Raw genomic sequence first — 16,870 nt, forward strand, 5'->3', positions numbered from 1 at the left:
ACACCAACGCCGATACCAAAGGTTCTTTTCAGAACCACCATTATTACCATAGAGAATTATTTGAAAATTTCCCATTCAAACGTGATTCTGTTGAATATTATTAGATTTAAATTAACGTCTCGAATTGAAATCACGACGCTCTGGTTATGTGACAGACATTACCCATTTCATTTTTTATTGTGACCACGACTAACGGTTTAATATAGACACCCCATTTCAATATTTCTGAAGGAACAGAAGGTCGAGTTTGGAAAGTTTGTAACTTTCATTGTACTTAACCAAATTACACAATGTTCGCACTAATGATTCAGAAATATGATCAGGAATCTTCTGTTAGATTTGTAAGTATGTATAATTTACATGAATAAAGAAAAATTGATTTTCAGGAATCAATTATTATCTGTTGTTCCATTGGCCAGTACTACGCGACTTCCTCATGCTAACAATTAATTTCATCGTTAGCCATCTCCCTCACCAAGGCCAACAACGCCAACAAAACTGGTACCTTTTCAGGACCACCATCATTTTTGTAAAGAATAATTTGAAATATTCCTCGCCCAAATCACCTTTTGTCCGAAAATTCCAATGAGTATCAACATATTTGAAGAACGTGTTCCTTATGTATTCTACATCTCTCCGGTTATGTCGCAGACATTACCCACCCATCTTTTTTATTGTGACCACGACACCCCATTTCAATATTTCTGAATGAACAGAAGGTCGAGTTTGGAAAGTTTGTAACTTTCATTGTACTTAACCAAATTACACAATGTTCGCACTAATGATTCAGAAATATGATCAGGAATCTTCTGTTAGATTTGTAAGCATGTATAATTTACATGAATAAAGAAAAATTGATTTTCAGGAATCAATTATTATCTGTTCTTCCATTGGCCAGTACTACGCGACTTCCTCATGCTAACAATTAATTTCATCGTTAGCCATCTCCCTCACCAAGGCCAACAACGCCAACAAAACCGGTCCTTTTCAGGACCACCATCATTTTTGTAAAGAATAATTTGAAATATTCCTCGCCCAAATCACCTTTTGTCCGAAAATTCCAATGAGTATCAACATATTTGAAGAGCGTGTTCCTTATGTATTCTACATCTCTCCGGTTATGTCGCAGACATTACCCACCCATCTTTTTTGGCATGATAGTTACGTGCCTAGCGAACTGTTTTGTAGCCTCGAACAAAACGACAAGACTGGCTTCTTCGGGTACCATTACGGCTGAACTTTATAAACTTAGCTCGACTTTGAAATCCTGCACAATCTCACGAATCAGACACTAGTAGAGCCATTTTGTTTGCTACTAGCACGGAGCTGCACAAAAAAATCATATGCAGTTAGTTCACGGGGGCTGCCAAAAAGCTTGAATAGAAGCATGCGACTTCAACGTTTCTCTTAAACACATGCAACAACACATTCGTTTTGGTAATACTGATAATAACAGTAGAAAGGAATGGAAAAGCAGTGCACGAAACGAGCGAGAGGATAATTTAATTTTTTTTTCCATGTGCAAGCTACTTCTTTCCACACAACGTATTATGTTGCTTGTTGAAAATTTGCTACACACCTTAAAATGAAAGTTTCAGTTTAACTCTTACTAGAACACAATTGATTGGTCCTGAAAAGAACCGTTGCTTTTATTGTAATTTACGCCCACTCCCACAAACCGACCAAGTAGGCATCACTGGCTTCATTACGGCTGAGTTTTGTAAGCGTAGCTCGACTTTGAAGTAATACACAACCTTACGAACCAGACGCTGGAATGTTAGCCAGCGGATTAGTTGCTCCGTTGCCCTTTAGTTGGGGCGAAATACTAGCATGGCGATAGTTCCTGATCGGTAGTTGGTTGCGATGGGCCACCAGTAGCTGGGGCACTTTTGCGGACCGTAATCATCGCCAACTGCTTTCCTCCGGTGGACTGGCTGCTTGCTAGTGCTTGAACGAATACGAATGATGAGAAAAACCAACCGACCAATATTCATATATGAAAACACGAGAAAGCACTACTATCGCTCTCCCGCTCGTTTTCGTGCCATTCCTGTGCCTTTCCTTTCCGTTCGGCTACCAATACTAGCATAACCAAAACGAATATTCTGTCTTTCCATCGCCTTCAATCTAGTGGCCAGTGCTAGCAAACTTGCATGTTCAGTTTTTCAATAACAACATTCCAACAATATTTTCAAAGAATGTTGCAGATTTGAAAAGAAGGAAGGAGAAGATTTTCGCAAATTTAAATTCTTTTGTCTTATTTGTTAGCGCTGATAAAGGCTATTTAGTTTTCTACTAGCATGGAGCTGCACAAACAAATCGATTTATGCAGTTAATCAATGGAGGCTGCCAAAAAGTTCGAATAAAAGCATGCGACTAGTGTACTTTGCACGTTCTATATTTTATCAATACTAGAGAGGATCAATAAAATAATTCAAATTGTAATAGCGACATGCAATTGTGGCAACACTGGCCAAGAGATTGTGGGGGAACACGCACATTCGTTTTAGTTATGATGGTAGTAGCAGCAGAAAGGAATGGAAAAGCAGTGCACGAAAACGAGCGAGAGAGGATAATTTAAATTCTCTTTCTTTCTTTCCACACATCATATTTCTTATATAGCTTTCTGAAAATTATTTGTTATGCACCATAAAATGTAAATTTCAGTTTAACTCTTATTACAACACAATTAATTGGTCCTGTAAAGAACCGTTTATTGTTTTATTGCGGGAGCATAATTCAGACGCACTCCCCGCGGACACGATGAGCCCGTTTAACTCTTATTAGAACACAGATTAGTTTCTCTGTTGCCCTTTAGTTGGGGCGAAATTCTTGCAGGGCGACAGTTCCTGATCGGGTTGCGATGAGTCACCAGTAGCTGGGGCACTTTTTCCGACCGTCGTCATCGCCAACTTCTTTCCTTCGGTGGACTGGCTGCTTGCTAGTGCTTGAACGAATACGAATGATGAGAAAAACCGACCGACCAATATTCATATATGAACACACGAGAAAGCACTACTATCGCTCTCTCGCTCGTTTTCGTGCCATTCCTGTGTCTTTCCTTTCCGTTCGGCTACCAATACTAGCATAACCAAAACGAATATTCTGTCTTTCCATCGCCTTCAATCAGTGGCCAGTGCTAGCAAACTTGCATGTTCAGTTTTTCAATAACAACATTCCAACAATATTTTCAAAGAATGTTGCAGATTTGAAAAGAAGGAAGGAGAAGATTTTCACAAATTTAAATTCTTTTGTCTTATTTGTTAGCGCTGATAAAGGCTATTTAGTTTGCTACTAGCAAGGAGCTGCACAAACAAATCGATTTATGCAGTTAATCAATGGAGGCTGCCAAAAAGTTCGAATAAAAGCATGCGACTAGTGTACTTTGCACGTTCTATATTTTATCAATACTAGAGAGGATCAATAAAATAATTCAAATTGTAATAGCGACATGCAATTGTGGCAACACTGGCCAAGAGATTGTGGGGGAACACGCACATTCGTTTTAGTTATGATGGTAGTAGCAGCAGAAAGGAATGGAAAAGCAGTGCACGAAAACGAGCGAGAGAGGATAATTTAAATTCTCTTTCTTTCTTTCCACACATCATATTTCTTATATAGCTTTCTGAAAATTATTTGTTATGCACCATAAAATGTAAATTTCAGTTTAACTCTTATTACAACACAATTAATTGGTCCTGTAAAGAACCGTTTATTGTTTTATTGCGGGAGCATAATTCAGACGCACTCCCCGCGGACACGATGAGCCCGTTTAACTCTTATTAGAACACAGATTAGTTTCTCTGTTGCCCTTTAGTTGGGGCGAAATTCTTGCAGGGCGACAGTTCCTGATCGGGTTGCGATGAGTCACCAGTAGCTGGGGCACTTTTTCCGCCGTCGTCATCGCCAACTGCTTTCCTTCGGTGGACTGGCTGCTTGCTAGTGCTTGAACGAATACGAATGATGAGAAAAACCGACCGACAGATATTTATATAATCGCGCTAATATGCACTACTATCGCTTTCTCGCTCGTTCTCGTGCCGTGCATGAGCCTTTCCTTTCCGTCCGGCTTCTAATGGCCTAACCAAAGGAATATGCCGTCTTTCCCCCACCAACTGCTCTCGTCAAGCAACCCAATGCGAATAATCATAAAACAAACATGTAGTGGACCTATATATAAACTTTTCATTATTTTATTGCTCGGTTGGTCCACGATTTTGACGGCTCTGTGCGGAATGGGCTGAAAAATTTCACTTTTCCGAGTCGTTTTCGAAAGATTTTTCAAAACACATTTTTTTGTTATTAGTGCATGTTATACATACTTCAAATTTTAATACAGCATAGAGGAACATATTTGCAACAAATTGGCCTAAAAATCAAATCATTCTGTTTAGTATGATAAAAGTTATTAACGTTCAAAATCTGACGCGGCGCCGCAGCCGATATTTTGAAACGGGACCCCTATATTGAAACCTTAAATGTATTCTACATTAAAAAGATGGGTGGGTAATGTCTGTCACATAACCGGAGCGTCGTTATTTCAATTCGAGACGTTAATTTAAATCTAATAATATTCAACAGAATCACGTTTGAATGGGAAATTTTCAAATAATTCTCTATGGTAATAATGGTGGTTCTGAAAAGAACCTTTGGTATCGGCGTTGGTGTTGATGGTGATGCGCTGGATCGTTGGATATTTTTGGCATGATAGTTACGTGCCTGGCGAACTGTTTTGTAGCCTCGAACAAAACGACAAGACTGGCTTCTTCGGGTACCATTACGGCTGAACTTTATAAGCTTAGCTCGACTTTGAAATCCTGCACAATCTCACGAATCAGACACTGGTAGGGCCATTTTGTTTGCTACTAGCACGGAGCTGCACAAAAAATCATTTAATGCAGTTAGTTCACGGGGGCTGCCAAAAAGCTTGAATAGAAGCATGCGACTTCAACGTTTCTCTTAAACACATGCAACAACACATTCGTTTTGGTAATACTGATAATAACAGTAGAAAGTAATGGAAAAGCAGTGCACGAAACGAGCGAGAGGATAATTTAAATTTTTGTTCCGTGTGCAAGCTACTTCTTTCTACCCAACGTATTATGTTGCTTGTTGAAAATTTGCTACACACCTTAAAATAAAAGTTTCAGTTTAACTCTTACTAGAACACAATTGATTGGTCCTGAAAAGAACCGTTGCTTTTATTGTAATTTACGCCCACTCCCACAAACCGACCAAGTAGGCATCAGTGGCTTCATTACGGCTGAGTTTTGTAAGCGTAGCTCGACTTTGAAGTAATACACAACCTTACGAACCAGACGCTGGAATGTTAGCCAGCGGATTAGTTGCTCCGTTGCCCTTTAGTTGGGGCGAAATACTAGCATGGCGACAGTTCCTGATCGGTAGTTGGTTGCGATGGGCCACCAGTAGCTGGGGCACTTTTGCGGACCGTCATCATCGCCAACTCCTTTCCTCCGGTGGACTGGCTGCTTGCTAGTGCTTGAACGAATACGAATGATGAGAAAAACCGACCGACCAATATTCATATATGAAAACACAAGAAAGCACTACTATCGCTCTCCCGCTCGTTTTCGTGCCATTCCTGTGCCTTTCCTTTCCGTTCGGCTACCAATACTAGCATAACCAAAACGAATATTCTGTCTTTCCATCGCCTTCAATCTAGTGGCCAGTGCTAGCAAACTTGCATGTTCAGTTTTTCAATAACAACATTCCAACAATATTTTCAAAGAATGTTGCAGATTTGAAAAGAAGGAAGGAAAAGATTTTCACAAACTTAAATTCTTTTGTTTTATTTGTTAGCGCTGATAAAGGCTATTTAGTTTGCTACTAGCAAGGAGCTGCACAAACAAATCGATTTATGCAGTTAATCAATGGAGGCTGCCAAAAAGTTCGAATAAAAAGATGGGTGGGTAATGTCTGCGACATAACCGGAGAGATGTAGAATACATAAGGAACACGCTCTTCAAATATGTTGATACTCATTGGAATTTTCGGACAAAAGGTGATTTGGGCGAGGAATATTTCAAATTATTCTTTACAAAAATGATGGTGGTCCTGAAAAGGACCGGTTTTGTTGGCGTTGTTGGCCTTGGTGAGGGAGATGGCTAACGATGAAATTAATTGTTAGCATGAGGAAGTCGCGTAGTACTGGCCAATGGAAGAACAGATAATAATTGATTCCTGAAAATCAATTTTTCTTTATTCATGTAAATTATACATGCTTACAAATCTAACAGAAGATTCCTGATCATATTTCTGAATCATTAGTGCGAACATTGTGTAATTTGGTTAAGTACAATGAAAGTTACAAACTTTCCAAACTCGACCTTCTGTTCATTCAGAAATATTGAAATGGGGTGTCGTGGTCACAATAAAAAAAGATGGGTGGGTAATGTCTGTCACATAACCGGAGCGTCGTTATTTCAATTCGAGACGTTAATTTAAATCTAATAATATTCAACAGAATCACGTTTGAATGGGAAATTTTCAAATAATTCTCTATGGTAATAATGGTGGTTCTGAAAAGAACCTTTGGTATCGGCGTTGGTGTTGATGGTGATGCGCTGGATCGTTGGATATTTTTGGCATGATAGTTACGTGCCTGGCGAACTGTTTTGTAGCCTCGAACAAAACGACAAGACTGGCTTCTTCGGGTACCATTACGGCTGAACTTTATAAGCTTAGCTCGACTTTGAAATCCTGCACAATCTCACGAATCAGACACTGGTAGGGCCATTTTGTTTGCTACTAGCACGGAGCTGCACAAAAAATCATTTAATGCAGTTAGTTCACGGGGGCTGCCAAAAAGCTTGAATAGAAGCATGCGACTTCAACGTTTCTCTTAAACACATGCAACAACACATTCGTTTTGGTAATACTGATAATAACAGTAGAAAGTAATGGAAAAGCAGTGCACGAAACGAGCGAGAGGATAATTTAAATTTTTGTTCCGTGTGCAAGCTACTTCTTTCTACCCAACGTATTATGTTGCTTGTTGAAAATTTGCTACACACCTTAAAATAAAAGTTTCAGTTTAACTCTTACTAGAACACAATTGATTGGTCCTGAAAAGAACCGTTGCTTTTATTGTAATTTACGCCCACTCCCACAAACCGACCAAGTAGGCATCAGTGGCTTCATTACGGCTGAGTTTTGTAAGCGTAGCTCGACTTTGAAGTAATACACAACCTTACGAACCAGACGCTGGAATGTTAGCCAGCGGATTAGTTGCTCCGTTGCCCTTTAGTTGGGGCGAAATACTAGCATGGCGACAGTTCCTGATCGGTAGTTGGTTGCGATGGGCCACCAGTAGCTGGGGCACTTTTGCGGACCGTCATCATCGCCAACTCCTTTCCTCCGGTGGACTGGCTGCTTGCTAGTGCTTGAACGAATACGAATGATGAGAAAAACCGACCGACCAATATTCATATATGAAAACACAAGAAAGCACTACTATCGCTCTCCCGCTCGTTTTCGTGCCATTCCTGTGCCTTTCCTTTCCGTTCGGCTACCAATACTAGCATAACCAAAACGAATATTCTGTCTTTCCATCGCCTTCAATCTAGTGGCCAGTGCTAGCAAACTTGCATGTTCAGTTTTTCAATAACAACATTCCAACAATATTTTCAAAGAATGTTGCAGATTTGAAAAGAAGGAAGGAAAAGATTTTCACAAACTTAAATTCTTTTGTTTTATTTGTTAGCGCTGATAAAGGCTATTTAGTTTGCTACTAGCAAGGAGCTGCACAAACAAATCGATTTATGCAGTTAATCAATGGAGGCTGCCAAAAAGTTCGAATAAAAGCATGCGACTAGTGTACTTTGCATGTTCTATATTTTATCAATACTAGAGAGGATCAATAAAATAATTCAAATTGTTATAGCGACATGCAATTGTGGCAACACTGGCCATGAGATGGTGGGGGAACACGCACATTCGTTTCAGTTATGATGGTAGTAGCAGCAGAAAGGAATGGAAAAGCAGTGCACGAAAACGAGCGAGAGAAGATAATTTAAATTCTCTTTCTTTCTTTCCACACATCGTATTTCTTATATTGCTTTCTGAAAATTATTTGTTATACACCATAAAATGTAAATTTCAGTTTAACTCTTATTAGAACACAATTAATTGGTCCTGTAAAGAACCGTTTATTGTTTTATTGCGGGAGCATAATTCAGACGCACTCCCCGCGGACACGGTGAGCTAGAAAGCACTATTTTGCATTCTCGAACAAACCGACCAAGTAGGCATCGTTGGCTTCTCGGGGCATCATTACGACTGAGCTTTGTAAGCGTAGCTCGACTTTGCAGTCCTGCACAATCTCACGACCCAGACGCTGGAACGATAGCCTACTCTGTTGCCCTTTAGTTGGGGCGAAATTCTTGCAGGGCGACAGTTCCTGATCGGGTTGCGATGAGTCACCAGTAGCTGGGGCACTTTTTCCGCCGTCGTCATCGCCGACTGCTTTTCTTCGGTGGACTGGCTGCTTGCTAGTGCTTGAACGAATACGAATGATGAGAAAAACCGACCGACAGATATTTATATAATCGCGCTAATATGCACTACTATCGCTTTCTCGCTCGTTCTCGTGCCGTGCATGAGCCTTTCCTTTCCGTCCGGCTTCTAATGGCCTAACCAAAGGAATATGCCGTCTTTCCCCCACCAAGTGCTCTCGTCAAGCAACCCAATGCGAATAACCATACGAACAAACATGTAATGGACCTATATATAAACTTTTCATTATTTTATTGTTCGGTTGGTCTACCATAACGACGGCTCTGTGCGGGATGGGCTGAAAATTTTCACTTTTCCGAGTCGTTTTCGAAAGATTTTTCAAAACACATTTTTTTTGTTATTAGTACATGTTATACATACTTCAAATTTTAATACAGCATAGAGGAACATATTTGCAACAAATTGGTCTAAAAATCAAATCATTCTGTTAAGTATGATAAAAGTTATTAACGTTCAAAATCTGACGCGGCGCCGCAGCCGATATTTTGAAACGGGACCCCTATATTGAAACCTTAAATGTATTCTACATTAAAAATCCAAAATTTGTGTTGCCACCCGTTAACTTTTTTTGTTTTAGTAATTTTAATAACGAAAGTTTTCAGCAAAGGACCAGCCGACCGAAACGTTTTCCGCAGGTCGCCAAATTACGAGCACTTCCGCTCGAGCAAATATGTACAAAAATGAAATAATTTTATATAGAGAGAAGTTTTCTTTCGATTGGATAGCACCGAAAAGGTTTTCCAATTGCTAGAAGGTTCAAATTAACCTATTTTCCACAATTCAGTTTGCACGTGCCGCCATAGTCGGATACATGATTTGATAATATTCGGCCATACGCTTAAAACAGAATGTTCAGCGGGTGTTAGTTTGGACGGTGCGGACAGTGCAGTAAATTGAATGCAAACTTCCAGTGTACTTTTCACAAGCAGTAATTCGATTTTGGTTGATTTAAAACAACAGTCCGTAAAATTTTACCGGCACCGATCGAATAGTAACTTCCAACCGTCATCTACGCGTTCCCAAACAGAGCCGATGAATACGATCCTAAACAACAGACACCGGACCCCCGGTTATCATATTCGCAGACTTGCATCATCGTGCATCCATCGACTCGTCGTCTACAACTGTGTGTGTGGAAGAAAACCAAACCAAACGAACGCGCAATGGCTGAAACTGCTATCGACGTTGCTGCTACGGCCCCTGCCGTCGTCGCCTCTCCGCCAGCCGCCAAAGCGCCACCGAAGCAGGCGGCCAAGGCTAGCAAGAGTGACGCCAAGAAACCGAAAAAATCTTCAACCCATCCACCAGTGAGTGAGATGGTTCTGGCTGCCATCCGGACCCTGAAGGAACGGAGCGGATCATCACTGCAGGCGATCAAAAAGTACATCGCCGCCAACTACATGTGTGACGTCGCCAGGCTGGCTCCGTTTATCCGGAAGGCTTTGAAAACGGGTGTCGAGAAGGGAAACATCACCCAGACCAAGGGTACCGGTGCTTCCGGATCGTTTAAGGTGACGGTCGAAGCAAAGAAACCGGCTGGCGATAAGAAACCACCATCGGGTGCAGCGAAAAAACCGAAGAAATCGGCTACTAAATCCGGGGAGAAGAAAAATCCGCCGGCTGGTGGTGGTGAGAAGACCAGCAAGCCAAAGGCGGCGATCCCGGCCGCTAAGAAATCGGCTACGAAGAAAGCGAAAGCTGCTGCCCCTGCAAAGGCGGTAACGGCTGCCACTAAACAGAAAGCCACCAAACCATCGAAGGCTGCAGCGAACAAGCCGAGGGCACCTAAGCCAAAGAAGGCCGCCACCGCCCCGAAGAAGGTCACCGCCGGCAAGAAGTAAATTCCCGACAACGTGCGCGTCCCCCCAAAACAACAGTCCTTTTCAGGACTAACAAAATTGTAAAGAATTGATTGATGCTTATTTTCCGTTAATGCTCCGTTCCCCCCATGAGTTTTCTAGCTTGAGCAGCAGCGCGCGCACACACCCGCATTCAACTGGCTGCCGATTGGCAAGATAAATCAGTCGTCGTTAGTTTGATTAAACAAATCACTATAGTAAATAGGCGCGGTTTCTTGCTCAGATAAACGTACGTACGTACAGGTAAATTAATAGTAGGCCGTGGTTTTCTGTTGCCTTAACAAACAAACAAACAGAGCAAGTATAATATTACTCTGATTAGCAAACAACGCGCTTATTTTGGCTATAATAAAACAGAGAAAAATTGGCTGGCACAATAAACAAACGAACGAACGATAATTACCGATTTTTTAGCCTAAATTGACGAACGTATTGTATTGTTCAACTTTGCGATTATGAATTGTGTTGGGTATTTAATTATTAACGTTCAACGCAGATCAGAAGTTTGAAGGCTGGGAAGTGCATTGTATTAACAAGTATGATCCAGAAATGTGTTCTTTTTGCGGCAGAATTTTCATACGCAGGGGCTGTTTTAGACTGACTGAGTAGAATATAGACGATAAAGGGGTAGAAAAAAGACCGTTTTCCGTCTTAACAAAAACAATCAACTAGCGGTAAGGGGAAAGACTACTTCCACAAACTACAGCAATTGATTTGGTGATGATTTGAAAAATGGACAGAGAAACAAAAATGACAACGACGTTTTTGCTCTAATGAAACAAACAAACAAACAAACAACAACAACTAATGTTTATATAAACTATGTGTACACATTTCAATTCAACTCTTTACCAGAACGTGTTTTGGTGGCCCTGAAAAGGGCCGATGACGATGGGGTGGTGGTGTGTGACATCCGGCGGCGGGGCGGGCGACACGTTTACTTCGAGCTGGTATACTTGGTAACGGCCTTGGTACCTTCCGATACGGCATGTTTCGCCAGCTCTCCCGGTAACAGCAAACGAACGGCGGTCTGTACCTCGCGGGAGGTGATCGTCGACCGTCGGTTGTAATGGGCCAGACGAGATGCTTCGTTAGCAATACGCTCGAAGATGTCGTTCACGAAGCTATTCATGATGCTCATCGCCTTCGACGAGACACCGGTGTCCGGATGGACCTGCTTCAGCACCTTGTAGATGTAGATAGCGTAGCTTTCCTTGCGCCGTTGCTTTCGCTTCTTCTTCTCTCCTCCTCCTGCTTTTGTGGCGATGTTCTTCTGTGCCTTGCCACCGCCGCCGCCGGATTTTTTCACAGCCTTTCCGCTGGCTTTCGGTGCCATAGTAACGACGTGGTTGTGCTGCTGTTAACGCTCTCGATGCGAACTGCGCTGACTGATTGGTAGCAAAAATCACTACATATCGCTTATATACGATCGTGTAGCGAGACGAAGGTTCGTCCTTTTTTGTGTTTAGCGCGTTTCGTTCGTTCGCTACTCCGCCCCTTTGGCGAACGATGTGCAATGAAGCGAATGCATAACAAGGGATGCTGTGTGCGCGAGTGGCATCAGTGTTACTCGTATTGTCTACGTGACTACACACGAACGCGCACAGCGATAAACCTACAACAATGTCTGCACGCGGTAAAGGAGGAAAAGTGAAGGGAAAGCCAAAATCCCGCTCAGTTCGTGCCGGTCTCCAGTTCCCTGTTGGCCGAATTCACCGTCTGCTGAGGAAGGGAAATTATGCTGAACGTGTCGGTGCCGGAGCACCCGTCTACTTGGCAGCTGTGATGGAATATCTTGCCGCCGAAGTACTGGAGCTGGCAGGAAACGCTGCTCGCGATAACAAAAAGACCAGAATCATCCCCCGTCATCTGCAGCTGGCCATTCGAAATGACGAAGAGCTGAACAAACTGCTCTCCGGTGTGACCATTGCTCAGGGTGGCGTGTTGCCTAACATACAGGCCGCACTGCTGCCGAAGAAGACTGAAAAGAGGGCCTCCGCAGCAACTTAAATCCCGCTCCTTTCTAGCCGTAAAAACCGCCCTTTTCAGGGCGACTATTTTCTTCTGATAAAAAGAGTTAATTTGATTTTCACTCCGATAATCATCAACGTACATTTCTGTGAGCATTGCACAAGTTTTTTTTTTTGCAATGCTCGTCAGACGCTTAATAATAGTTTCCCTCATATCATGGCATTGACGATTTCACCCAATCTCTCAAAAGTTCACTCATCGATTTGGTGCTAAATCACAAATCGGCCGCGCAAGATTTCCCTCAATGGGTCTTGTTTTTCACACGCTACTACTGTCGATCGGTACGAGGTGGTGCTGCTGGCAAAAAATCCCCCATCGGCGTGCTGTCTAACAAACACACACAGCCACCCGCCTGAGCATTTTTGGAGGGAAACGGAAAATTTCTGCTAATAATTCTTAGTAAAATATGATTGGTTGTGGTCCTGAAAAGGACCGTTTGTTGCTGTTTCGTTCTGGGGGGTGATGGGCACACACCAAATTTAGGCCCGCTCCCCACGGATCCGGCGAGCCAGTTGGATGTCTTTCGGCATGATGGTCACTCGCTTGGCATGGATAGCGCACAGATTGGTATCCTCGAACAAACCAACCAGGTAAGCCTCGCTGGCTTCTTGAAGGGCCATGACGGCTGAGCTCTGGAAGCGCAGATCGGTTTTGAAGTCCTGCGCGATCTCACGAACCAGACGCTGGAAGGGCAGCTTGCGGATTAGTAGCTCTGTCGACTTCTGATAGCGACGAATTTCTCGCAGCGCGACAGTTCCTGGTCTGTAGCGATGGGGCTTCTTAACGCCACCCGTAGCTGGGGCACTTTTACGGGCAGCCTTCGTTGCCAACTGTTTGCGGGGAGCTTTCCCTCCGGTGGACTTGCGGGCGGTCTGTTTCGTACGGGCCATGGCGCGAAAATTCTGCTCTACTACTGATACCACTGTGATGCTGTTCAAACGACGAATGATGACCAAAACATTTTTTTTAACGATTTAATATATGTTTATTTCAATATTTTGTTTTAGTATATACATGTAATTGGTAGTTTAAGTGATATAGATTGTTTTCTCTTCATCTTTGTTATATCAATTTTGTGTTTGTTTGATGGTAATTATTGATTGTTCAGGCACTACCGAATTGACGGAATTTGTTTGTTTGATTGTTTTTCCTAACCTAAATCCTAACCTACTATTTACAAAATTTACAACTTAACTCTAAAAAAGTCTGCGTATTAGCTCGAAATTTGAATTTTGGCATTTTTCTCTGAAATTTGCATATGTTTTATCTAATCTTGCGATGACGGTATCAATACCCGCAAGTGTGTGAACTAAATTGGTTCTGGTATCGAACGGTAAATTTAAAATCATTTTTAATGTTCTGTTTTGGAACACTTGTAGTTTCTTCTTGTGTGAAATCGCGCTGGTCTGCCACACAACACTGGCGTAGTCAATCACGGGAATGAAGATCTGCTTGTAAACAGCCAACTTATTGCGGTCGGAGAGTTTAGAGCGCCTGTTGATGAGAGGGTAGAGGCACTTAACCATAAGAGAACACTTGGTGACTGTTTTTTCGATGTGCTGACGAAACAGTAGCTTGGAGTCCATCAGCAGACCAAGGTAAATTGCTTCTGTAGTCCAATCGATTTGTGTTCCTCCAAGTGACACTCTGCAGTTGGTCGGAGGATCCAGTCTCGCTGTTTGCCGATGCTTAAACAGGATCGTTTGTGTTTTTGGGAGGTTCAATTTTATCTTCCATTTGTTGGTATAGTCGACGAAGATGTCGAGGCATCGTTGCAGCTTACTTCGAAGCTCGGTCACTTTCCTCCCTTTCACAAGGAGAGCAGTGTCGTCCGCAAACAACGACAGCCATGAGCCGTCGGGCATGCGAGGAATATCCGAAGTAAACAGGTTGTATAGCATCGGACCGAGGAGACTTCCCTGGGGGACACCAGCTGGTATGCTATAAACGTTGGAGACTGCTCCCTGAAGTGCGACTTTAAATGTTCTATCGCGGAGATAGCTTCTAACGATTTGTGTGAGATAGATTGGAACGTTAGACACGCAAAGCTTGTAGATGAGCCCATCGTGCCACACGTTGTCGAACGCTTTCTCTACATCCAGTAGAGCCATTGCAGTCGACTTGGAGACAGCTTAGTTCTGCCTTATAATATTTATCACTCTCGTTAGTTGGTGCGTCGTTGAGTGGCCTCTCCTGAAGCCAAACTGTTCAGTCAGGAGGATGTTATTTGTTTCCACAAACACTAGTAGACGGTCCAGAAGCAACTTCTCGAAGATTTTACTCAGCGATGACAATAAACTGATAGGTCTGTAGCTGGTGGGTGCGGTGGGATCTTTACCGGGTTTGAGAATAGGGATTATTTTGGCGATTTTCCACGCGGAAGGGAAATATCGTAACTCCAAACATTTGTTAAAAATGTTTGCCAGTGATGTTAGGGCTCGGTGACTGAGATTTTTCAGTATCAGATTGAACACTTCATCAAACCCGGGGGCCTTCATGTTCTTGGTCTTTCTTATTGCCATGCGAACTTCGTCAACTGTCACCAGCTGATCCTGAGGGACAACGCAGATTGTCTCATCTAGCAAGCGCATTTTATCCTCTACTGCCGTTTCGAGTGGACTTCGCATACCATTGCCAATGTTGTGCGAGCGTGCAAAGTGGTCACCGATGATATTTGCTTTTTCGAGGGGAGAAACATGCAGATTGTTGGCAGATTTCAATGGTGGGATTTGTTTGGGTCGGGATTTTAGCACCTTGGCAACTTTCCAGAATGGCCTGGAATGATCCTTAAGGCCCTGCACTACCTTACCGAAGTTCTCATTTTTCAGCCGATCCATTCTACTCTTAATAACTTCGTTGAGGTCCGAGACGAGCTGTTTTTTAACCAGGTCACCAGTTCTTTGGAACTGCCGTCTAAAAATGTTACGAAGGCGAATGTGGTATTTTGTGTCACGGTCAATGGAAATGGTGTTTGCTTTCACCGGAACTTTTCTGATGCATGCCCTATCTGCACCATCCAACGCTTGCTGAAACCTTTCCAGACAGCTGTCGACGTCGTTTGTATCAGTAAGAGGAGGATTTTCTTCCAGTAGCGAGTCAACAGTTCTCTGGAAGACCACCCAATTAACCCTGTGGAAATCTTTCCTAAGATGGATCGGGGACGCAACAACTTCACCACCGAATTCGCAAGTTACCGGAAAGTGATCGGAGCTGAGTTCAGAGAGGGTTTGCGGCTTAGAGATTTCGGTGTTGGACAAGAAAATATCCAGAGTAGAGGGCACACCAGCCGGAGAGAGGAATGTGGGCTCGTCAGGAAAATGAACACTATAATAGCCAAGTTGGGCATCTTCAAAGAGTAGGGAACCATTCTGATTTTTCCTGCTATTCCTCCACAGGTTATGTCGAGCGTTAAGGTCACCACCGATTATGTATTTAGCGTTCGATCTCGTAAGTTTGGACAAGTCATTTTTGAATTGTCTAGCCAAACCATTGGTAGTATAGCATTGATGTGGACAATAGACAGCGAAGATTTTAATTATCCCTTCTGAAGTTTCGATTTCAACTCCTAAACATTCGATGACGGTTGTGACAGGTTGCGGCAGCATTAGAAATTTGATGCCCTTTTTCACTATGATCGCTACGCCTCCTCCGCGAGAGTGTGTTCGATCCATACGCACCGTGGTGTAGTTTGGTATGGAGAACGGGATATCAGGGGAAAGATATGTTTCGGTTACGATACTTACATCGATGGCGTTTGTGTTGATGAAGTCTACAAGCTCGATCTTTTTCACTCGGATAGAGTGAGCATTCCAGTTCATCAGACGGAGGGGTTTAACAGCCATAACGAATGACCATCAGCCCCAGAACGTAGATCTGGTCTTGGCGAGTGCGGCACTGTCGTAACTGGCCACACATTTCAGTAAAGATGCCCGTCAGCTGCTCAGCTGAAAACAATGTCGCGGATTGCTGGTCCGGAGAACCATCTTGGCCACCATTGGTTGGAAGTGCCCACGGGTTAGTGGTGGGTGCCCACGGTCGAGATAAAGACGTATCCTGACGAACGGTAGAAGTGCTGAGTTGAGTGGTAGGGACCACCGGATGACTATCAGGAGGACTTATTGGAGGAGTCGCAGTCCCTGATCTGCTGGGAGCCAGCATGGGGAAATTTGTGGTTGTAAACGCAGGCACTTCCTGTCGCTTCCTTCCGGCTTGGTTCTGTGTAGAGGCTTGTTTCCGAATATTTTTGTATTCCTCTCTCTTCCAGCAGGAACGATTTGAACCTCGATGCTTCCCACCACAGTTTGCACAACGGTATTCGATGGCACCTTCCACCAAACAGTCGGCAGTGCTATGCGGCTGAGCACAATAGTCGCAACGGGGCTTTACATTGCAGTTCCGGGTACCATGGCCGAAATTTAAGCATCGTTGACATTGTGTTACGTCGC

At 43.1% G+C, this 16,870-nt stretch overlaps 1 pseudogene; it reads left to right on the forward strand.

The window, feature by feature from the left end:
* LOC131695928 (uncharacterized) overlaps nucleotides 1-16,870 on the forward strand; it is a 28,259-nt pseudogene that overhangs the window by 6,292 nt on the left and 5,097 nt on the right.

This window comes from Topomyia yanbarensis, unplaced genomic scaffold (genome assembly GCF_030247195.1).
Source record: "Topomyia yanbarensis strain Yona2022 unplaced genomic scaffold, ASM3024719v1 HiC_scaffold_6, whole genome shotgun sequence".
Taxonomy (NCBI): Eukaryota; Metazoa; Arthropoda; class Insecta; order Diptera; family Culicidae; genus Topomyia; species Topomyia yanbarensis.